The sequence below is a fragment of the Theropithecus gelada genome, chromosome 3, assembly GCF_003255815.1.
Source record: "Theropithecus gelada isolate Dixy chromosome 3, Tgel_1.0, whole genome shotgun sequence".
Classification (NCBI taxonomy): Eukaryota; Metazoa; Chordata; class Mammalia; order Primates; family Cercopithecidae; genus Theropithecus; species Theropithecus gelada.
In genome coordinates this window covers 55,794,592-55,818,598 of record NC_037670.1, presented here as the reverse complement: position 1 = coordinate 55,818,598, position 24,007 = coordinate 55,794,592, and the positions used below count along the sequence as shown (strand labels likewise).

The following is a 24,007-nucleotide window of genomic DNA, read 5'->3' as shown; positions in this document are numbered from 1 at the left end:
CTGAGCAGCTGGGACTACAGGTGTGCGCCACCATGCCTGGCTAATTTTTGTATTGTAGAGATGGCATTTCCCTATCTTGCCCAGGCTGGTCTTGAATGCCTGAGCACAAGTGAGCTCCCCACCTTGGCCTCCCAAAGTGCAGGCAGGCATTAGCCACTGTGCCTGGCCTAGGACTTAAGACAGTTTCGCTCTTGTTGTCCAGGCTGGAGTGTAATGGTGCGATCTTTGCTCACTGCAACCTCTGCCTCCCGGATTCAAGTGATTCTCCTACCTCAGTTTCCCAAGTAGCTGGGATTACAGGCATGTGCCACCATGCCTGGCTAATTTTTGTAGTTTTAGTAGAGATGGGGTTTCACCACGTTAGGCTGGTCTCGAACTCCTGACCTCAGGTGATCCACCAGCCTCGGCCTCACAAAGTACTGGGATTACACGCATGAGCTGCCACACCTGGGCTTTTTACTTTTTATTTATTATTTATTATTTTTAACGCATTTAGCTTTAGTTCATCTGAGCTTTATTTCTGTGGATGATGTGAAGTATACATGTAGATGTGATTCCCCACTATCACTCCCCCGACACACACAATAGCCAATGGTTGCAGGACCATATAGTAAAAAGTTCAGGCCTCAAGCAATGGCTCACGCCTGTAATCCCAGAACTTTGGGAGGCTGAGGCAGGAGGACCGTTTGAGCCCAGGAGTTGGAGACCAGCCTAGGTACTAAGCAACATAGCGAGATCCTATCTCTACAAATAATTAACAAATTTAGGCCAGGCGCAGTGGCTCATCCCTGTAATCCCAGCACTTTGGGAGGTCGAGGCAGGCGGATCACTTGAGGTCAGGAGTTAGAGACCAGCCTGGTCAACATGGTGAAAACCCATTTCTACAAAAAATACAAAAATTAGCTGGGGGTGGTGGTGTGCGCCTGTAATCCCAGCTACTCAGGAAGCTGAGGCAGGAGAATCCCTTGAACCCAGGAGGCAGACGCTGCAATGGGCCAAGATCATGGCACTGCACTCCAGCCTGGGTGACAGAGCGAGACTCTGTCTCAAAACAAAACAAAACAAAAACAAGAAACTCAGTCGGGCATGGTGGTGCACGCCTATAGTCCCAGGTACTCAGGAGGCTGAGGCAGGAGGACTGCTTGAGCCCAGGAAAGTCGAGGCTGCAGTGAGCTATGATCACAACACTGCACTCCAGCATAAACGACAGTGAGAGTCCCTGTCTCAAAAGTCCAGACCCACAGACGCATTCATTAGGGGGATATCGGGGGCAAAGGAAAGAGTCACCAGACTTAGGCTGTGGTTCCAACGATGCCACTCAGTACCTTGGGCCTTCGGGGCTCATTAACACCGGGCTTGCCTCCACTATCTCCTCCGGGCAGTGGCTGGAATCAAGGTCTGAAAGCACGGAATTCACGGAAAGGCCAGGGTCGCCAGCCGGGATGGGCGCGGTGGGCCCGGGTTCCCACCTCCAGGAACAAGGCACAGACCAGAGGGGTGGCGACCTGCGCTCTCCCAGGCCCGGAGACCCACTTCCCGCTCCCGGCTCCCTCTGCCGCGCTGGGCCGGGCCTCACCTCTAAGGCCCCACGAAGAGGATCTTGGCCTTCAGCATCGTTGTCTGCCGCAGCGTAGTCAGCCGGAGCCCACCAGAGCTGGCGCGTCCGAGCTGAGCACTCCCTGGCCGCTGTCGTTTCCATGGCGACGGCTAGCGACCCGCAGGGGCCTAGGAGACTCGGCCACTTCCGGCGCACAGGGCTGAAAGTGGGCGCGTCTGCAACTGGGAGGGCGTCGGAGAGAAGCCACAAAGCCCGGGCTGCAGACGCGGTTCTTCCGGGTTGGCCTCTCTATTTCTTTTCTTTTTTGTTTGTTTGTTTGTTTGTTTTTGTTTTTGTTTTTTTGAGACGGAGTCTCGCTCTGTCGCCCAGGCTGGAGTGCAGTGCATCTCGGCTCACTGCAAGTTCTGCCTCCCAGGTTCAGGCCATTCTCTTGCCTCAGCCTCCCAAGTAGCTGGGAGTACAGGCACCCGCCACCACGCCCGGCTAATTTTTTGTATTTTTAATGGAGACGGAGTTTCACCGTGTTAGCCAGGATGGTCTCGATCTCCTGACCTCGTGATCCGTCCGCCTCGGCCTCACAAAGTGCTGGGATTACAGGCATGAGCCACCGCGCCCGGCCTGGCCTCTCTATTTCTTTTAGAGACAGGGTCTCACTCTGTCGCCCAGGCTGGAGTGCAGTGGCGGGATCTCGGCTCACTGCAGCCTCCAACTTCTGGTCTCAAACGATCCTTCTGCCTCAGCCTCCCAAGTAGCTGGCCCTACAGGCACGCGCCATCACGCCCGACTACATTTTCAAATGTTTTTATTTGTAAGACTGGATTTTGCTATGTTGCCCAGGCTGTTTTCGAACTCCTGGGCTGAAACGATCCTCCCACCTCCACCTCCCAAAATTCTGGGACTGCAGGCGCACTCCACCAGTCTTGGTAGAGACGCGGAAAGCAAGATTCCAGGAGGGGGCGGAATGGCCGTTTCCAAATCTTTGTTGCTCCCAATAATCCCGAGGGCACAGACAGGCCGTACAAGTGGCAAGCGGGCCTTGGAACCAGGTTTTGACTCCTTTATCACTGTGGCCGTCCACTTGGGAGCCGATTTATCACAGCCGTGGCCCAGCTTAGGAAAAGTCTGGTTTCTGTAAAAGGATTCACCACTCACTATCACTCCTGTGATCTGGGAGAAACCAAAAATGATGATGACTGGAATCGTTTGGTCAGTGCAGGTGTCTGGAAACATTGCTGCTAAATTCAATCAGTTAGGTCAGTCTGAAAATACGGAGTCAAGTCAGAGTTTCAGGTAAGGCCATGATATTAAATGTCTATGTGCCGAGAGTGCCGGTGCAAAATATGCTAGCCCACAAAAGGGCTGGCATGATAAAAATGCCTCATCAACCCACTATCAAATTTTTAACCTTTGGTAACGTAGTTATATATAGTCTGTATTGAAAAGAACTTCTTGGCTGGCCGCGGTGACCCACGCCTGTAATCCCAGCACTTTGGGAGGCTGAGGTAGGTGGATCACTTGAGGTCAGGAGTTTGAGACCAGCCTGGCCAACATGGTGAGACCCCACCTCTACTAAAAATACAAAAATTAGTTGGGTGTGGTGGCACACACCTGTAATCCCAGCTACTCAGGAGGCTGAGGCAAGAGAATCTCTTGAACCTGGGAGGCAGAGATTGCAGTGAGCCGAGATGGCACCATTGCACTCTAGCTTGGGTGACAGAGCAAGACTCCATCTCAAGGTAAATAAATAAATAAATAAATAAAAATAACTGCTGAGTGAACAGTAAGGAAGAGTTCTCAATTTCAAGATGTCATTGTTGATTGATTAAATAATCTTTTGTTTTTGTTTGTTCAGAGAGAGTGTCTCACTGTATCACCCAAGCTAGAGTGCAGTGACGAAAATCTCGGCTCAGTGTAACCTCCACCTCCCGGGTTTATGCGATTATCGTGCTTCAGCTTCCGAAGTAACTGGGACCACAGTTGTGCCCAGCTAATTTTTTGTTTGTTTAAGGGATGTGATTTCACCATGTTGCCCAGGCTGGTCTCTAACTCTTGTTCTCAAATGATCTGCCTGCCTTGGCCTCCCAAAGTGCTGTGATTACAGGCACCAGCAACTGCGCTCCTGCTAAATGGAGTAATTTTAAAAAAAAATTGTTTTTTTTTTGAGACTGGGTTTCACTCTGTCACACAGGCTGGAGTTCTGTGGCATGATCTCAGCTCACTGCAGCCTTGACCTTCTGGGCTCAGGGGATCCTTCCACCTCAGCCTCCCAAGTAACTGAGACCACAGGCACACACCACCATCCCTGGATAATTGTTGTATTTTTGGTAGAGATGGGGTTTTGTCGTGTTGGCAAGGCTGGTCTTGAACTCCTGGGCTCAAGTGATCTGCGTGCCTCTGCCTCCCAAAGTGCTGGGATTACAGGCATGAGCCCCCACGCCCAGCCTACTGTGCTTTTTTTTTTTTCTTTTGAGAGGGAGTCAAGCTGGAGTGTAATGGTGCAATCTCAGCTCACTGCAACCTCCCCCTCTCCAGTTTATTAAGCGATTCTCCTGCCTCTGCCTCCCAAATAGCCGGGACTACAGGCGCACACCACCACATCCAGCTAATTTTTGTATTTTCAGTAGAGATGAGGTTTCAAAATGTTGGCCAGGATGGTCTCGATCTCCTGACCTCATGATCTGCCTGCCTTGGCCTCCTAAAGTGCTGGGATTACAGGCATGAGCTACCGCACCCGGCCACCATTTCGTTTTAAACTGCTCTTCATGGAAGAACATTTAGCCTTTGGTCTCTTTCTTGATTTATGACAGCTCATGGCTTTCAAGAAAACTACCTATGGATAGGCCGTGTGACTTTTTCTTTTCTTTTTTTTTCTTTTTTTTTGAGATGGAGTCTCACTCAGTTGTCCAGGGTGGGGTTCAGTGGTGTGATCTCAGTTCACTGCAACCTCCACTTCCTGGGTTCTAGCAATTCTCCTGCCTCAGCCTCCCAAGTCGCTGGGATTAAAGGCACGTACTACCATGCCTGGCTAATTTTTGCCCTTTTTTTTAGTAGAGATGTGGTTTCACCACGTTGGCCAGGCTGGTCTTGAACTCCTGGCTTCAGGCAATCTGCCCACCTCAACTTCCCAAAGTGTTTGGGATTATGGGCATGAGTCACTGCACCTGACCTATTAATGTTATTTTCAAGCAAACCTTCAAAAGTTTTTTCCAAGGCCTTGCTCTCATAGCAGCAAAGCCTGTCTGTTGCACGGGCTCTTGGTAGCATCTTCCTGTTGGTGGATGTTGTGCAGACCCGGAGCAGTAAGGCATGTTAACCTCGAGAACAGCGAACCTGGCTGGCCTGACTGTTGGGTCTCCCTCCCAGGACACGGCGAGCCATGGGCGGGCCAGTGCCTTTCAAAGCTGCTCTGACGGAGCGCTTAGCCCTCATCCAGCCCTCCAGGGAGCTGGTGCAGAGAATCATAGCAGAGCACCCCCCACACCTGACCCCTGGCATAAGGTAAGAGGAGCCCCTGCTCCAGGTGTATTTCAGCACCAGTGTTGGGGGGCACATTCTCCTGAGAGCATCTAACTATTCCTTTAGAGTGCCCTCTGGGTGGTTTATTTTCATTTTCATTTTTTAATTTTATTATTATTTTTAAAATATTTATTTATTTATTTATCTACCTATTTTTTGAGGCAGAGTCTCACTCTGTCACCCAGGCTAGAGTGCAATGGTGTGATCTTGGCTCACTGCAACTTCCACCTCCGGGGTTCAAGCAATTCTCCTGCCTCAGCCTCCCAAGTAATTGGGATTTCAGGCGCCCACCACCATGCCAGGCTAGTTTTTGTATTTTTAGTAGAGACGGAGTTTTGCCATGTTAGTCAGGCGGGTCTTGAACTCCTGACCTCAGATGATCTGCCCGCCTCGGCCTCCCAAAGTGCTGGGATCACAGGCGTGAGCTACTGTGCCTGGCAAATTTTTATTTATTAATTATTTGAGACGAAGTCTCACTCTGTCACCCAGGCTAGAGTGTGGTGGTGCGATCTCAGCTCACTGCAACTTCTGCCTCCCAGGTTCATGCAATTCTCCTGCCTCAACCTCCGGAGTAGGTGGGATTACAGGTGCCCACGACCACCTCCGGCTAATTTTTGTATTTTTAGCAGAGACGAGTTTTGCCATGTTGGCCAGGCTGGTCTCGAATTATTCACCTTAAGTGATCCACCTGCCTTGGCCTCCCAAAGTGCTGGGATTACAGATGTGAGCCACTGCACCTGGCTTATTATTTCTTTTAGTGTCAGAGTCTCATTCTGTTGCCCAGGTTGGAGTACAGTGGTATAATCATGGCTCACTGTAGCCTCAAACTCCTGGGGTCAAGTGGCCCTCCCACCTTAGCCTCCTTAGTAGTGGAGACTACAGGTGCATGCCACCATACCCAGCTAATTAAAAAAATTTTTTTGAGAGACAGGGTCTCGCTTTGTCACCCAGGCTGGAGTACAGTGGCATGAACACAGCTTACTGCAGTATCAACCTTCTGAGTTCAAGGGATCCTCCTGTCTCAGCTTCCTAAGTAGCTGGGACTACAGATGTAGATGACCATGCCTAATTTTTTAAAAATAATTTTGTATAGACACAGGGTCTCACTATGTTGACCAGGCTGGTCTTGAACTTGTGGGCTCAAGTGATCAATTTTCCCCCCTCTGCCCACCAAGGTGTTGGAATTATAGGTTTGAGCCACTATACCCAGCCGTTAAAAAAAAATCTGTAGGCCGGGCGTGGTGGCTCAAGCCTGTAATCCCAGCACTTTGGGAGGCCAAGGTGGGCAGATCACAAGGTCAGGAGATTGAGACCATCCTGGCTAACACGGTGAAACCCCGTCTCTACTAAAAATACAAAAAATTAGCCAGGCATGGTGGCGGGTGCCTGTAGTCCCAGCTACTTGGAAGGCTGAGGCAGGAGAATGGTATGAACCTGGGAGGCAGAGCTTGCAGTGAGCCAAAATCCAGCCACTGCACTCCAGCCTGGGAGACAGCAAGACTCCGTTTCAAAAAAAAAAAAAAAAAATTTGTAGAGATGGGGTCTTGCTATGTTGCCCAGGCTGTTCTCAAGCTCCTGGCCTCAAGTGATTTTCTACTTTGGCCTCCCAAAGTGCTGGAATTAAAGGCATAGCTTGTGTGGTTCTTTTGGCACTTACACGTGGTCTTGTCTGGCCGGTTGTCTGGTCCTGCCTGTTTCCGCCTTTCCTCTTTCTCCAGAGAAAACCTAAACTTTCCTTGTTTGTCCTCGTCTTGTGGTTTTCTGGGTCCATGAAGAGTAGAGTTCTATAATGGTTTCCTAAAGGCACCAAGCCCTAGCCATTGATTTCTAAGTGCATTTAGGAAAACACATATAAGGCCAGGCGTGGTGGCTCACACCTGTAATCCTAGCATTCTGGGAGGCCAAGGTGGGTGGATCACGAGGTCAGGAATTCGAGACCAGCCTGACCAACATGGTGAAACACCGTCTCTATTCAAAATATAAAAATTAGTCCAGGCACGGTGGTTCATGCCTGTAATCCCAGCACTGTGGGAGGCTGAGGCAGGTGGATCACTTGAGGTCAGGAGTTTGACCAACACGGTGAAACCATGATGTTTTTAGTACTTAAAAATACTAAAAAAGTAGCCAGGCATGGTGGTGGGCACCTGTAATCTGAGATACCTGGAAGGCTGAGGGAGGAGAATCGCTGGAACCTGGGAGGTGGAGGTCGTGGTCAGCCAAGATTGCACCACTGCACTCCAGCCTGGGTGACAGAGCAAGACTCCGTCTCAAAAATAAAAAACAAAAATTAGCCGGGCATTGTGGTGCATGCCTGTAATCCAAGCTACTCAGGAGGCTAAGGCAGCAGGAGAATCACTTGAACCCAGGAGGCAGAGGTTGCAGTGAGCCAAGATTGTGCCATTGCACTGCAACTGGGGCAACAGAGGGAGACTTTATCTAAAAAAAAAAAAATGAAGAAGGAAAGAAAGAAAGAAAGAAAAAGAAAAGCATATATAAAACATTAACTGTCCAGGCAATATACCTTGTCAAATATACCTCAGGAAAATGCATTCAGAAGAAGAAAATATATCTTAGTTTCCTCTTCATGTTTCTTTTTTTTTTTTTTTCTTTCTGTGTTACTCAGTGTCTGATATTTTGCATTTTATTTTTTCAGGGAGCTGGTAAGTCACCTACGAGAGTGAAATGTTCAGGTTTTCCTAATATCTGGTGGCTTTAGGAGTATTGTAGAGCATGTTGCTTCAAAGCTCAGTATCCCAGCAACCAATGTATTTGCCAATAGGCTGAAATTCTGCTTTAACAGTAAGACGTTAATGGTAACATGTTCCCTTTCTTAGCAGTTCTATTATTCAGTATTCTGGGTAATGTCTGTTGGAATGCAACTTAAACCGTCACATCAGAGTTAAATATTGAGATAAATGGTCCTCTTAATTGATGTCTTTTGCCCTTTGGTACCCTTTGCTCAGCAAAATAGACTTAGGTCATCACCTGTCCTAGCTTTATTATCTATAACATCACCTGTCTGTACATAAATGTGTGCATTTCATGAAACATTAATTCCTATATAGCCCCTATGACTTACTTTGCTATATGTTATATTTCAACTTTATGGGAGCTTCTATGCATTTGAAGCAATTTAGACTCAAGAAGGAGACTTTTGGCTGGGCACGGTGGCTCACGCCTGTAATCCCATACTAAGGCCGGGCATGGTGGCCTCCCAAAGTGCTGGGATAAAGGCATGTGTCACCACGCCCAGAGTTTTTTTTTTTTTTTCAAAACGAAGTCTGGCTCTGTCGTTCAAGCTGGAGCGCAGCAGCACAATCTCGGCTCACGTCATACAGCCACATGTCACCACAGGCCGACTGATTTTTCTATTTTTAGTAGAGACAAGGTTTTGCCATATTGTCAGGCTGGTCTCAAACTCACAACCTCCATGATCCACCCACCTTGGCCTCCCAAAGTGCTGGGATTACAGGCATGAGCCATCGCACCCGGCAAAACTTGAATTCATTTATTTATTTATTTTTCTTAGAGGGAGTCTCACTCTATCACCCAGGCTGGAGTGCAGGGGCACGATCTCGACTCATTGTAACTTCTACTCCCCTGGTTCAAGTGATTCTCCTGCCTCACTCTCCTGAGTAGCTGGGATTACAGGCACCTGCCACTGCACCTGGCTAATTTTTGTATTTTTAGTAGAGATGGGGTTTCACCATCTTGGCCAGGCTGGTCTTGAACTCCTGACCTCGTGACCCACCTGCCTTGGCCTCCCAAAGTGCTGGAATTACAGGTGTGAGCCACCATGCCCAGTCAGTTGAATTTTTAAATAAATAAAACTGAAAAAAATGTTTGATATGTTTAGGGGATACAGGTACAGGTTTTCTATGTGCATATGTCGTGGAGTGCTGAGGTCTGGGCTTTGAGTGTAGCCATGATTCAGATAGTGAACATTGTACTCAATAGGAAAATTTTCACCCCTCGCCCTCTTTTCATTCTCCCATCTGTTGGAGTCTCCAATATCTGTTGTTCCCCATGTCTATCTATTGTTTAACTCCCATGCATGAGAACATTCAGTATTTGATTTTGTTTCTGAGTTACGTCACAGAGGATAATGGCCTCCAGTTCTATCCACGGTACTGCAAAAAACATGATTTCATTCTTTACGTGGTTGAGTCGTGTTCCACGGTGTACATATACCACATTTTCTTTATCCAATCACCCATTGATGGACACTTAGGTTGATTCCGCATCTTTGCTACTATGAATAGGGCTGTGATAAGCCTATGAGTACAGGTACTTTTTTAAAATTATTTTTTTTAATGGAGTTTTGCTCTTGTCACCCAGGCTGGAGTGCAATGGCGTGATCTCGGCTCACTGCAACCTCCACCTCCCAGGTTCAAGCGATTCTCCTGTCTCAGCCTCCCGAGTAGCTGGGACTATAGGCGGGTACCACTATGCCTGGCTAAATTTTGTATGTTTAGTAGAGATGGGGATATTGGTCAGGCTGGTCTCGAACTCCTGACCTCAGGTGATCCTCCCGCCTCAGTCTCCCAAAGTGCTGGGATTACAGGTGAGTACAGGTCTGCCTGCCTCAGCCTCCCAAAGTGCTGGGATTACAAGCATGAGCCTTTAATCTTTTTGATGTATTGACTTCTTTCCCTTTGGGTAGATACCCAGTAGTGAGATTGCTGGTTGTAACGGCAGTTCTATTGTTATTTCTTTGAGAAATCTCTATACTGTTTTCTGTAATGGTTGTAATAATTTACATTCCCACCAATAGTGTATAAGCATTACCTTTTCTCTTCATCCTCACCAGTATCTGTGGTTTTCTGACTTAAATTTTATATTTATTTTTTATTTTTATAGAGATGCAGGCCTCTCTTGCCCAGGCTGGTCCCGAACTCCTGACCTCAAGTGATCTGCCCACCTCAGCCTCCCAAAGTGCGGAATTGTAGGTGTAAACCACTACACCTGACTGTTTTCTGACATTTTAGTAATAGCATATGCTGGGTGCGGTGGCTCACACCTGTAATCCCTGCAATTTGGGAGGCCGAGGCAGATGAATCACTTGAGGTCAGGAGTTAGAGACCAGCCTGGCCAACACAATGAAACTCCATCTCTACTAAAGGTGCAAAATTTAGCTGGGCTTGATGGCAGGAGCCTGTAACCCCAGCTCCTCAGCAGGCTGAGGCAGGAGAATCACTTGAACCCGGGAGGCGGAAGTTGCAGTGAATTGAGTTTGTACCACTGCACTCCAGCCTGGGTGACAGAGCAAGACATAATAATAATAATAGTAATAATAATAATAATAATAGAGTGTGCTGTTTTTCAACATGACCTTAACATTGCTCCCATGGTGAGGTCAGGTCTGTTCTCCTTCCCCTTGAATTCAAGAAGGTCTGTGACTGGCAGAAGTGATTCAAGGTGAGTCATAAAAGGGGATACCATTTCTCTGTGGTCTTCATGGGATGCTTGCTCTTTGAACCCAGTCACCATGCTGTGAGGAAGCCCAGATCACAGGGAGAGGCCACATTTTGATGTTCTAATCAACAGTCCCAGCACAGGTTTCAGATGACAGCCAACATCAGTTGCTGGACATGGGACTAAAGAAGGCTTTGTGAAGACTCCAGCCCCAGCCACTGCAACAGCGTGAGAGACCCTGAGTGAAAATCACCTACCTGAACCCATCAGCTCCCAGAACCATGAAAAAAAAAATCTTTTTTTTTTTTTAAAATGGAGTTTCACTCTTGTTGCCCACGATAGGGTACAATGGTGTGATCTCGGTTCACCTCAACCTCCGCCTCCTGGGTTCAAGTGATTCTCCTGCCTCAGCCTCCTGAGTAGCTGTGATTACAGGCGTGTGCCACCATGCCCAGCTAATTTTGTATTTTCAATAGAGATGTGGTTTCTCCATGTTGATCAGGCTGGTCTAGAACTCCCAACCTCAGGTAATCCGCCTGCCTTGGTCTCCTAAAGTGCCGAGATTACAGGTGTGAGCCACAGCGCCCGGCAAGATTGTTATTTTAAGCACCTGAAGTTTTGGGGTTATGTATTATGCCGTAAGAGTAACTTAAACATCCTCCATTTCCTCTAGCTTTTCGAATCTCTTACTCACCAAACCTAGTCTCTCTCTGAAGACCTGCTCTGTTTTAATCAGTGTTTTCCCCATAGACCCAGTGAGAGATAGGTTGGGTTATCTTCCTACTCTTCATGGCTGCTCAGAGACTCTTTCTTTTTCTTCTTCTATTTCTTCTTTCCTTTCTTCTTCCTCCTCCTCCTCCTTCTTTTTCTCCTTCTTCTACCTCTTCCTCTTCCTCCTTCTCCTCCTTTTCCTTCTTCCTCTTCCTTCTCCTCCTCCTTCTTCCTCTTCTTCCTCTTCCTCCTCCTCCTTCTTCCTCTTCTTCCTCTTCCTCCTCCTCCTCCTTCTTCCTCTTCTTCCTCTTCCTCCTCCTCCTCCTCTTGTTCTTAGACAGAGTCTCACCTCCCAAGGCTCAAGTGATTCTCCCACCTCAGCCTCCTGAGTAGCTGAGACCACAGGTGCATGCCACTTTACCTGATTGCTTTCTTTTTATTTTTTGTGGAGATGGGGTCTCACTATGTCGCTCAGGCCAGCTTGAACTTCCTGGGCTCAAGTAATCCTCCTGCCTCGGCCTCCCAGAGTGTTGGGATTACACGTAGAAAGCACTGTGCCCAGCCTCATTTTTCATCTTCTTTAGCTAACCTAAGTGTCTCTGTGTTCTCCAGCATTCTATTCCCTTGAATACTCGATCTCCTGTGTGGCTGCTGCAAGTCCTGGGATCCTTTTAGGATTCCCTCTCCAAGGCCCACTCATAAAGTGGTGAGTTAATTTGCCCACAGTCCACAGTCCACATTACAGCCAACAGCAAAGCCAAACACCAGCCATGCCTGGATCTCCCTTCATACCACATTCATCCTTATCTTGCTTACATTTTCTTCACTATGCGAGGATAAGAACACTTTTGACCTAATCAATATGCATGTTCTCTGTTCAAAGTAAAACACATAATAAATAACTCTGGCCAAGATGCTCACTTCCTGGTGGGTCTGTGTGTTAAAAGCAGTTGTCTTCAAATCTAACTCCTGTGAATGTTTATACTTCTGTTTATTCTAAAACTCCCTAATTAGAGACTTCCCAGTATCTTCCAATTCCTCAACAAGTCACAGGGAGCCCAGGAATAAATTATTCAAAAATAATTAGCAAAAGGCTTTACCTTGTTTTATCATTTAGTTGGTGATCTTTTCCAATTTAGTCTCACTGATACAGAAAATATTTTTAGAAGAAGTTTGTTTGGGTTAAAAAGAAGGTACTTTCTAGCTGAAGAAGAAGAAGAAAGGGGGGGGAGAAAAAAAGAACAAGGTCCATTTTAGAAACTTTTTTTTTTTTTGAGATGGAGTTTCACTTCTGTCACCAAGGCTGGAGTACAATGACGCAATCTTGGCTCACTGCAACCTCTGCCTCCTGGGTTCAAGCAATTCTCCTGCCTTAGCCTCCCGAGTAGCTGGAATTACAGGTACCCGCCACCACGTCAGCTAATTTTTTTTGTATTTTCAGTAGAGACGGGATTTTGCCATGTTGGACAGGCTGTTCTCAAACTCCTGACCTCAGGTGATCAGCCCGCCTTGGCTGCTCAAAGTGCTGAGATTATAGGCGTGAGCCACCGCACCCAGCCCATTTTAGGAAACTTTTAGCCATGAGTAGAACGTGGCGCAAGGAAAACTTTCTCTTTTATATTAGAAATATGTTTTGACTGGGCACAATGGCTCCTGCCTGTAATCCCAGCAATATGGGAGGCTGAGGCAGGCAGATCACCTGAGGTCAGGGTTTCGAGACCAGCTTGGCCAACATGGTGAAACCCCATCTCTACTAAAAATAACAAAAATTAGCATGGTGGTCGGTGTCTGTAATTGCAGCTACTCAGGAGGCTGAGGCAGGAGAATTGCTTGAACCTGGGAGGCAGAGGTTGTAGTGTGCCAAGATTGCACCATTGCACTCCAGCCTGGGTGACAGAGAGATACTCCGTCTCAAATATCTATATATTTATATCTCTATATCTATCTATCTATCTCTATATCTATCTATCTATCTATCTATATTTCACAAAAGCACATTTAATGCAGGCTAATTGGCCAGGCGCAGTGGCTCACACCTGTAATCCTAGCACTTTGGGAGGCCGAGGCAGATGGATCACCTGAGGTTGGGAGTTCGAGACCAGCCTGACCAACAAGGAGAAATCCTGTCTCTACTAAAAATACAAAATTAGCCGGGCATGGTGGCACATGCCTGTAATCCCAGCTACTCAGGAAGGGTGAGGCAGGAGAATTTCTTGAACCCAGGAGATGGAGGTTGCAGTGAGCCAAGATCATACCATTGCACTCTAGCTTGGGCTACAAGAGTGAAACTCTATCTCACACACACACACACAAAAGCAGGCAAATTTTGAGCATCAGAGAAATTGGTCTGCATTAAGTCCAGAGACGCAGTGTTGTGTTGGTTACAAGAATAGTTTGGAATCCCAACTCTACCATGTTAATAACTGCCTGGCCTAGCAAGATACGTAACCCTGCTTTGCCTCAGTATCTTCTCCATAAAATGGGGATGGCAGTAGTACAGTGGTCCATGCCTCAGAGGGTTTGAGGAGGTTCAGTTACATGGTGGCGGGCACATAGTTAATGCTCATTAAATGCCATAGCTATTATCTTCATTCTTGTATCTAAGGGTGAGAGAAAAATGCAACACTGGATCAGATTAAATTCTTCCAGAACCAATGGCTTAAAATAAACTGCTATTCAAAAACTAAAATTATCATATTGGGTTAAGGCTATCCAAAATTTAACTGATCTATATTCCAGTAATTCCACAAAACAGATAAATGTGTGTAGTTACTTAGAACATTTAACAACTGCATTTAGATGTAGATTCTTGGCTGGGCATGGTGACTCACACCTCTAATCCCAGAACTTTGGGAGGCCAAGGTGGGTGCATCTCCTGAGGTCAGGAGTTCGAGACCAACCTGGCCAACATGGTAAAACCCTGTCTTTACTAAAAATAGAAAAATTAATCAAGCATGTTTTCGGGCACCTGTAATCCCACCTACTCAGGAGGCTGAGGCTAGAGAATCGCTTGAACCCAGGTGGTAGAGGTTGCAGTGAGCTGAGATCACACCTCTGCACTCCAGCCAGGGCGACAGAGTGGGACTCCATCTCAAAAAAAGCAAAAAAACTTAAAAAATAAATAAATAAATGTAGATTCTTGGGCTTTGTTTTATACATGATCCCCAGCAGCAGAGAGACCTAAGAATGTGTTTGATTTTTGTTTTGTTTTGTTTTGTTTTGTTTTGAGACAGAGTCTCGCTCTGTCACCAGGCTGGAATGCAGAGGCATGATCTCGGCTCACTGCAACCTCCGCCTTTTGGGTTCAAGCGATTCTCCTGCCTCAGCCTCCCAAGTAGCTGAAATTACAGGCACATGCCACCATACCCAGGTAATTTATTTATTTCCTTCCTTCCTTCCTTCCTTCCTTCCTTCCTTCCTTCCTTCCTTCCTTCCTTCCTTCCTTCCTTCCTTCCTTCCTTCTTTCTTGTATGTTTAGTAAAGATGGGGTTTCAGCTTGTTGGCCAGGATGGTCTCGATCTCCTGACCTCATGATCCACCCGCCTCAGCCTCTCAAAGTGCTGGGATTACAGGCATGAGCCACTAAGCCCGGCTCAAGAATGCGTATGTTTATCAAGCCCTCTAGTGACCTTTATGATCAGGAAAACTCAGGTAATACTATTGATTGAAGGGTTGGTGAGTGCATATTTTCCAGGTTAAAATGATATTAGATATAGAGAGCAAAGTTGTTAAAAGTTAGATATACAGAAATTTAGACATTCAGAAATTTAGATTCAGAGCACTGGGAGACACTCATAAATCTGCATTTTTGGCCTGGCACGGTGGCTCACGCCTATAATCCCAGCACTTTGGGAGGCTGAGGCAGGTGGATCATGAGGTCCGGAGTTTGAGACCAGCCTGACCAATGTGGTGAAATCCTGTCTCTACTATAAAAATCTAGGCGGAGGCCACCATAGCCCCACAGCTCATATACTCTGCACATGTGCTGAGTTAGCACCGTGTGGATGCCGCCATGGTTTATGATCCTGTATCTTCTGGAGTGATGGCTGGACCCACTTAAGCTATTGAGGTTGGTTGTATTCATCCATTTTCATGCTGCTAATAAAGACATCCCTGAGACTAGGTAATTTATAAAGGAAAGAGGTTTAACGGACTCTCTGTTCAGCATAACTGGGAAGGCCTCACAATTGTGACGGAAGACAAAGGAAGGCCAAAGGCACATCTTACATGGCAGCATGCAAGAAAGCGTGTGCAGGGGAACTGCCCTTATATAAAACCATCAGAGCTCATGAGACTTATTCACTAATTCACTACCAAGAGAACAGCAGTGGAAAAACCCGCTCCCATGATTCAATTACCTCCTACTGGGTCCCTCCCACAACATGTGGGGATTATGGGAGCTAAAATTCAAGATGAGATTTGGTTGGGAAACAATCAAACCATATCATTGGCTTTTCCCCAGGTTCCCCCATATAAGTCAGTGGATGCAGATGGATACTTGTGACAAAGGGCACCATTGAGGTCCAAAAACAATACACTGAAGTCCCAGTTCCTGCCCTGCCAGGATACCCTGTCCCACCTGCCAGGACCTCCCCTCAACCACCTCCTGTTCAGGAGGTGCCCATATATTCAAGAGAGTTTTCATAATTTTATTTATTTGTTTTGAGAAAGAGTCTTGCTCTGTCACCCAGGCTGGAGTGCAGTGACATGATCTCAGCTCACTACAACCTCCACCTCTGGGTTCAAGCAATTCTCATGCCTCAACCTCCTGAGTAACTGGGATTACAGGTGCACGCCACCATGCCCAGCTAATATTTTGTATTTTTAGTAGAGATCAGGTTTTGCCATGTTCTCCAGGCTGGTCTCGAACTCCTGACCTTGAGTGATCTGCCCCCCTCAGCCTCCCAAAGTGCTGGGATTACAGGCATGAACCACTGTTTCCTGCTAGTTTTCATAATTTTCTTTACTTCCACTGTGATGGAAGAACTGGCTTCAGAGAAAGCCATCCTGGAGAGGTGAGGTGGCCCCACCAGGAACAGGTTTCAATCAGGTGTTTTGGAGGCAGTGATGTGTGTGCACCCTGGTGAGAAGGAGCGTAGCATGAACATCAGGAGCCAGACTTCACCCGGGAGGAGAGGACACAGGTGGGGCCGAAGGAGCAGTTCTCACAAGTGATCCTGTGGGCACTGGGGCCACACCACGTACCTTGGTGCACGAGTGTCAATGTGGCTCGTGCAGAGTGGGGTAGAGGACTCAGGATATTAAAAGCATCAGGGAATCCAGGGGAGAGCCACCGCACCCAACTTTACTTTCACCCACAGGCTGATGCAGCCCAAGGAAATGTTACTCCATAACAACCTCAATTCTGCAGAGAACCTGTTTGCCAGGCCCTTGCCACAGGCTATAATCTCAAAATGGGGGCCATCAAGGCTTGTTAGAATACCTGGGACTGAGAGGAAAATAGTTTTTTTGTGTGTGTGTTTGTTTGTTTGTTTGTTTGTTGATACAAGGTCTTGCTCTGTCACCCAGGCGGAAGTGTAGTGGTATGATCATAGCTCACAGCAGCCTCTATCTCCCAGGCTCAAACCATCCTCCTACCTCAGGCCCCCAAGTAGCCAGAACCACAGGTGCACACCACCAAGCCCAGCTAAGAAAATAATTTAAATATTTTATTTATCTATTTATTGACACAGAGTCCTGCTCTGTCATCCAGGCTGGAGTGCAGTGACACAATCTCAGCTCACTGCAACCTCCATATCCTGGGTTCAAGCAATTCTCCTGCCTCAGCCTCCCAAGTAGCTGGTATTACAGTCATGTGCCACCATGCCCAGCTAATTTTTGTATTTTCGGTAGAGACATGGTTTCACCATGTTGGCCAGGCTGGTCTTGAACTCCTGACCTCAGGTAATCCGCCTGCCTTGGCCTCTCAAAGTGCTAGGATTAAAGGCATGAGCCACTGCACCCAGCCTAATTTAAACATTTTAAAATCTTGTTTACATTTTGAAATAAAATCTCAATTTGGTTTTTAAGAAAACTCTGTCCAGGTTGTGATGACTCACATTTGTAACTTAAGCACTTTGGGAGGCTGAGGTGGGAGGATCGCCCAGGAGTTCAAGATCTGCCTGGACAACATAGGGATACCCACTATCTCTAAAAAAATAATAATACAAAAATTAGCTGGGTGTGGTGGCGGGCACCTGTGATCCCAGCTACTTTGGAGGCTGAGGCAGAAGGATTGCTTGAGCCTGGAAGGTCAAGGTTGCAGTGAGCTGAGATTGCACAACTGCACTCCAGCCTGGGCAACAGAGTGAGAACTTGACTCAAAAAAAAAAAAAAAAAATAGTGCTTAGTGCCACATGCCAAGAACCACAATGACAGCAAGTCAGAAGGGTGTTGAGTCAGGGCCCACCAAGAGCTGGCAGGGAGTCTGATCCTGGGGACCCTGCCCTTTTCCAGAAGGGGGAGGTGCAGAGAAGCTCATAAGGATCACACCTTCTCACCTTGGCCCCGAACCCACTCACATCAGCAGCTCTCTGCACAGCCAACCAGACAGCTCGCACCAATAAATTAAACCTTCTTATTTCTTGCCGGCACAGTGGCTCACACCTGTAATCCCAGCACTTTGGGAGGCTGAAGTGAGATCACTTGAGGCCAGAAGTTCAAGACCAGCCTAGACAACATAGTGAGACCCTGCCTGTACAGAAAATTAGGTGGGAGTGGTGGCATGTGCCTGTGGTCTCAGTAACTCGGGAGGCTGAGGCCAGAGGATCTCTTGACCTCAGGAGTTTGAGGCTACAGTGAACTATTGTACCACTGCACTGCAGCCTGGGGGACAAAGCAAGACCTTGTCTCATTAAAAAAAAAAAAAAAAAAAAGAAGCAAGCCAGCAGGTCTAATCCAGACTTAAGAGGAGGGTATCGGCCAGGCATGGTGGCTCATGCCTGTGATCCCAGCACTTTGGGAGGCCGAGGTTGGAGAATCACGTGATATCAGGAGTTGAAGACCAGCCTGGCCAAATGGTGAAGCCCCATCTCTACAAAAAATAGAAAACTTAGCTGGGTGTGGTGGCACACAGCAGTAATCCCAGCTACTCAGGAGGCTGAGGCATAAGAATCGCTTGAACCTGGAAGATGGAGGTGACAGTGAGCCGAGATCACACCACTGCACTCCAACCTGGGTGACAAAGCAAGATTCCGTCTCAAAAAAAAAAAGAAAAAGAAAAGGCCCTTCAAATTGAGCCATCTGCACGATGCCTGAATTCCTGCTACAGCCCCAGTCGACTGGCTTTTCATTCTACGTCTGCACAGGAACACGGTTAGAAATGGTATCCTAGTTGCATTGCAATGAAAAATGTCTAGCCTGTAACATTCACTATTTCTTGCAGGCACCTATACCCTGTGGAAAGGGTGAAAAGCTCAGAAGATTCTATTGTCTATTTGATTTTATTTATTTATTTTTGAGGCAGAGTCTTGCCTTGTCATCCCGGTTGGAGTGCAGTGGCACGATCATAGCTCACTGCAGCCTCAAACTTTTGGGCTCAAGTAGTTCTGCGTCAGCCTCCCAAGTAGCTAGGACTACAGATTTGTGCCACCACACCCAGCTTTTTTTTTTTTTCCTGTAGAGATGGTGGTTTCACTATGTTAGCCAGTCTGGTCTCAAACTCTTGGCCTAGAGTGATCCTTGGCCTCCCAAACGGATGGGATTACAGGCCTGAGCCACCACGCCTGGCCTCACATATTTTGATGTATAAAACACCAAAGATCCTTTTAAGGAGCTGAACAAATCAGTAATTTTTAAAGAAAAAAGTAGTGGGAATGTCTAGTACAACAAACATTCCAGGCTGGGCACAGCGGCTCATGCCTGTAATCTCAACACTTTGGGAGGCTCAGGCAGGAGGATTTCTTGAGCCCTGGAAAGCGGAGGTTGCAGTGAGCCATGATCATGCCACTGTATTCCAGCCTGGAAGACACAGTGAAGCCCTGTCTCAAAAATAAATTAACTAATAAATCCAGAACCAGTGCTCACTTCAGCAGCACATACACTAAAATTGGCATGACACGGAGAAGATGAGCATGGTACCTGGGAAAGGATGACACGCAAATTCATGAAGCATTTTAGGCAATATTATTTGTATTTCAAATAATTGGCCCACTTTTGTTAGTTTTGTTTTGTTGGAGTTTTTATTAAAATAAATTATCTGCTTACAGAATACGCTGTAGTTCATTATATAGTCTCCAATTAATTTTGACTTTGTTGCTGTTTGAGCTTTTAGAAAAAATAACATTCAAATGTATGAATCTTATCCTAAATTACTTTGATGTTTTATTTTATACTTACAGAAGCCCTCCCAAGTATCATATAAAATGCTCATGCTTAAGTTTGTTTTTCTCATGTTATTTGTGTTTGAATCAATCACCTATCAGTTAGTAATATATTTTTTAAAATATTATTTAAGAACTATGTGTATTCTTACACAATGATAATTACTTTTTATTTTTAGATTTATAGTATTTGCCTATTATTATACTAAAGCTGACAACTTCCCTTTTTAAAATAGTGACGAAACACACATACTACAAAATGTACCATTGTATCTATTTTAAGTGTACATTTTAGAAGTAATAAATGTTTTCACATTACTGTGCAACCATCATAACCATCCACCTCCAGAACATTTTTTGTTTTGGAAAAGTGTAACTCTGCACCCATTAAACAACAATCTCCATTTTCCCCTCCCCCTGACCTTGGCAACCACTATTGTACTTTCTGTCTCCATGCATTTACCTATGCCAGGTACCTCATAAAAGCTGAACCACTTAGAATTTGTTGTTTTGTGATCAGTTTATTTTACTTGACATACTGTCCTTAAGGTTAATGCATGTTGTAGCATAGTTAAATTTTTTGATGTTTTTTGTTTGTTTGTTTGTTTGTTTGAGACAGACTCTCCCTCTGTCACCTAGGCTAGAGTGCGGTGGTGCAATCTCAGCTCATGGCAACCTCTGCCTCCCCGGTTCAAGCGATTCTCCTGCCTCAGATTCCCGAGTAACTGGGACTACAGGCACCCGCCACCACACCCGGCTAATTTTTGTATTTTCAGTAGAGATGGAGTTTCACTAAATTGGCCAGGCTGGTCTTGAACTCCTGACCTCGCGATCTGCCTGCCTCGGGCTCCCAAAGTGCTGGGATTACAGGCATGAGCCACTATGCCCAGCCTTTTTTTTTTTTTTTTAAGATAAACTATATCCCATTCTATGTGTGAGAATGGAAGGTCCTGACCTAAACAATTTTGGAAAACAGTACTTTAATTGGATACTGTAAGACTCAAGAACTATACAAAAACACTGTATTCTAGTTGAACAATTTGCTTCCCAAAAGGGTAGCAAATGCTTCCCAAATGGACTAGCAATTCTGAGTCTACTTTTCATGTTTGTGTATGTCTACAGACACACAAACATACACACACTTGTTCCAATATGTAAGGAAAATGTCTGTCTGTCTCCAAAACCGGTGCAAAGCCTGCGAAATACGAACCAGATTTGTGTGTGTATTCGAGTAACCAGTGCCATTCACCTCGTTGATCCAAACACCCTACAAGTTGCAGATACTGATGGGAGCACTTTCTGGAGTAACCCTTTCAATAGTTTATGTCATCTCAGACAGCTAGAGGAGTTTATTGTGATGGAATCCAGCATGGTCCGAGATATAAAATGTGGTGCAGATGCTGGAATGATGTAAAAAAGCATACCCTCAGGGAAGTCTGGGTACAGAAGACATCTGAAATGAATACAGATAAACAGTATTTTTGTCGTACTCATTTGGGACATCTTCTAAATCCTGGAGACCTGGTGATACAGTTTGATTTGGCCAGCTGTAATTTAAATGATGAGCATGTCAACAAAATGAACTCGGATAGAGTTCCAGATGTGGTGTTAATCAAGAAGAACTAAGACTGAACCAAACATCAGTGATGTAGAAACTGGAAACTGAAAGAGCTTGCGAGAGAGAGAACATGGATACAGATGATGAAAGGCAATACCAAGATTTTCTTGAAGATCTTGAAGAAGATGAGGCAATTAGAAAAAAAAGTCAACATTTACAGAGAATCAACCATCCCTGTGGAAAGTGATGATGATGAAGGAGCACCTCGAATTAGTCTGACTGAGATGCTTGAAGACCTTCATATTTCCCACGATGCCACTGGTGAAGAAGTTGCATCAATGATGACATAATGAGACACTGTAGACTGTTTCAACATATGTGGGCTTAAGAAGTTGGACAAAATTACTTTAAGTGTCTCTTCCATCTATGCCTCCAGATTTCAAGCAGAGAAATTAAGTTTTAAACCTGAATAAACATGATTGTTTTGATTGCTCACTCAAAGCACTGAAAAAGATGGATGGCTTTGAAGTTTTAGATAATAAACGATTACAGAGAATGTAATTATTATCGATATTTAGGCTATTTTACATGTGAAATTTTATCACTGTGCTTTTTTATATAACGCACTATAGTATTTTCACATAATATAGTACCCTGAATGTAAAAGCTCAAAAATTGTGATTCCTTGGACATTCACTAAATCTTCAAGCAAAAACACATTTTTATATTCTTTTTACGTTGATTACTTTAGTGAAAGACCATATGAAAAATCATTTTTAATATTGTTAATATTGTTACATACTTTGATACACCTTACATCATTTTTATGTTCTTGAGGGAGGGAAATTAGGGTTCAGTTTATCACTGAATGATTCAGGAGGCAAGTCAATCTTTTTTATTTCCTTATAAAATTAATATCTTCAAAAGCTGTTAAACAGAGGGTTATCTTAATTTTTATGGCAGTAGAAGGAAATATATTTAAAATATTTGTAGATTTGTAGCAAATAGAGACTCATTATTTAAAGATGAAATAACAATTTTTTTCTTCTGTTATTTTTGCCAATTTAAGGTGGTTGCTGCGTATGTCATATAAATGTCTTCCTACCACGTCAAAAATGTTGCTTTTAAAATGGTTGTTTATAAATTGAGAAGGAAGGAATTTTCTCTCTGTAAGTTTCTGTCATTGAACACGCCACCATCAAAAAGAATATTAGAATCTAGTATGAAGGTAATGACTAATAAAAATGAGGTACATACTTTATAAAACCATTAATCAGATTTGAATGAGGAATGCTTTCCACATCCTTGAAAGAAAAACTGTGGCTTGGGTTTTAAAGTGTTCTGAGACTGAAGTATTAAGATCCTATTTCTCCAAGCAAGATCAGACTTACTAAGTATACCACAACTAAGAGCTAATTCATTCATTCTATGTGTGCCACTAAATCAAGAGATTGAGCAAGTCAAAAAACAAACAAACAAACAAAAAACAAAACAATCTCCCCAAGAGTCTCTCCAGAAAAAAAGGGCCACCAAGACCATCTTGCCATTGGTGAATTTCTTCGTGGTCATGTACCAGATGGATTTAAGTCTCTCATCCTACTTGATCCTGGTATCAAGTTATGAGCTAGCCATCCTGGGTGTCCAGAAGCTTGTGACCAGTGCCTATGCCACTGTGAGCCCTTTGGTGCTAATAAGGTCTGAAAAAAGGATAATTGATATTCTGCAAATGATGAGACAGAAGTATCACATATTTTTTCTTTCAAATAATTATCTGAAAAAGAGATTCTAACACCAGTTAAATTATTCAAGTATCAGAAAATTTGATATTTTATTTCATTACATGTATAGAGTTTAACACTGTTATTTTATGTTAATCGTTTGAAAACTGATGCTGCCAAAGACTTGAGGGATCCTTTAGTTCATCGTCCACCGTGATTTGATAGCCCAATATGTTTGCAGTTTGTTGCATTTCAATTCCTTGAACTTCATTTTAATTTTTTTTTCTTTTTGAAGTGTATTCTTAATAAGCTCATGTTGGTAATAAGATTTCTCCTTTTTTTACTTTTGGAAATCATTTAGTGCCTCCTTACTTATTCAAAATATGTTAGTGAAGTATCTAATTATTTGTTGAACAGTAACTTCTCCCAGCACTCTTACTTATTTCTCTGTTTTCTGGCTGAACACAGGCTCTGGAGAGTTTGCTCTCACCTTCATTGGTTCTCTCTTCTCTCTCATGGATTTAACATTTTTTTTCTTTTCTTTGGTGTTATACAGTTTGACTTTTATTTCTGTTGAGTATTTTTTGTTGGTGGCCACTTTTAATCACAATACACTTCGCATTCAAGGGTTCCCATCTGATATTCAGTTTCAGAAATTTATAACTATTTGTTATTAGTGTGATTTGTTAGTTGTATGTAAGCTAGTGAAACCAATGTGTTTGATTTCATCTCATTTTATTCTTTGTACATGTATAATCATAATTGTATTGTGGTTATTTTGTTTTTCTGTAGTTGTTTTATTTCTTCATTTCAGTATTCTAGTTCACTAATCCTGTTGTTATTAATTTGGTCTCATTTAATAATTAAACTGTACATTGTATATTAAATTTATTTAAGTTTCAGTTGTTCAATTTCTATTTCAGTCTTCGCAAAACATGCCTGTTTAGTGTGTGTGTGTGTGTGTGTGTGTGTGTGTTTGAGACAGAATCTCTCTGTCATCCAGGCTTGAGTTCAGTGCTGGTCATAGCTCACTGCAACTTCAAATTCCTGGTCTCAAGAGACCCTCTCACCTACACCTCCCCAGCAGCTGATACTACGGGCACATACCACCGTGCCTGGCTTATTTTTTTTTGCATCTATTTGTTGTAGAGACAGCTTTTGCTTTGTTGCCCAAGCTGGTCTCAAACTCCCGGCCACAAGTGATCCTCTT

At 44.7% G+C, this 24,007-nt stretch overlaps 1 non-coding gene and 1 pseudogene across 1 annotated transcript; both read left to right on the top strand.

Moving 5' to 3' along the window:
- Nucleotides 1-1,697: 1,697 nt before the first annotated feature.
- Nucleotides 1,698-21,429, top strand: LOC112621607 (annotated as a pseudogene).
- Nucleotides 19,218-19,329, top strand: LOC112621875. The gene has a single exon (XR_003118811.1). It is a non-coding gene; the product is annotated as a U6 spliceosomal RNA (small nuclear RNA).
- Nucleotides 21,430-24,007: the final 2,578 nt, after the last annotated feature.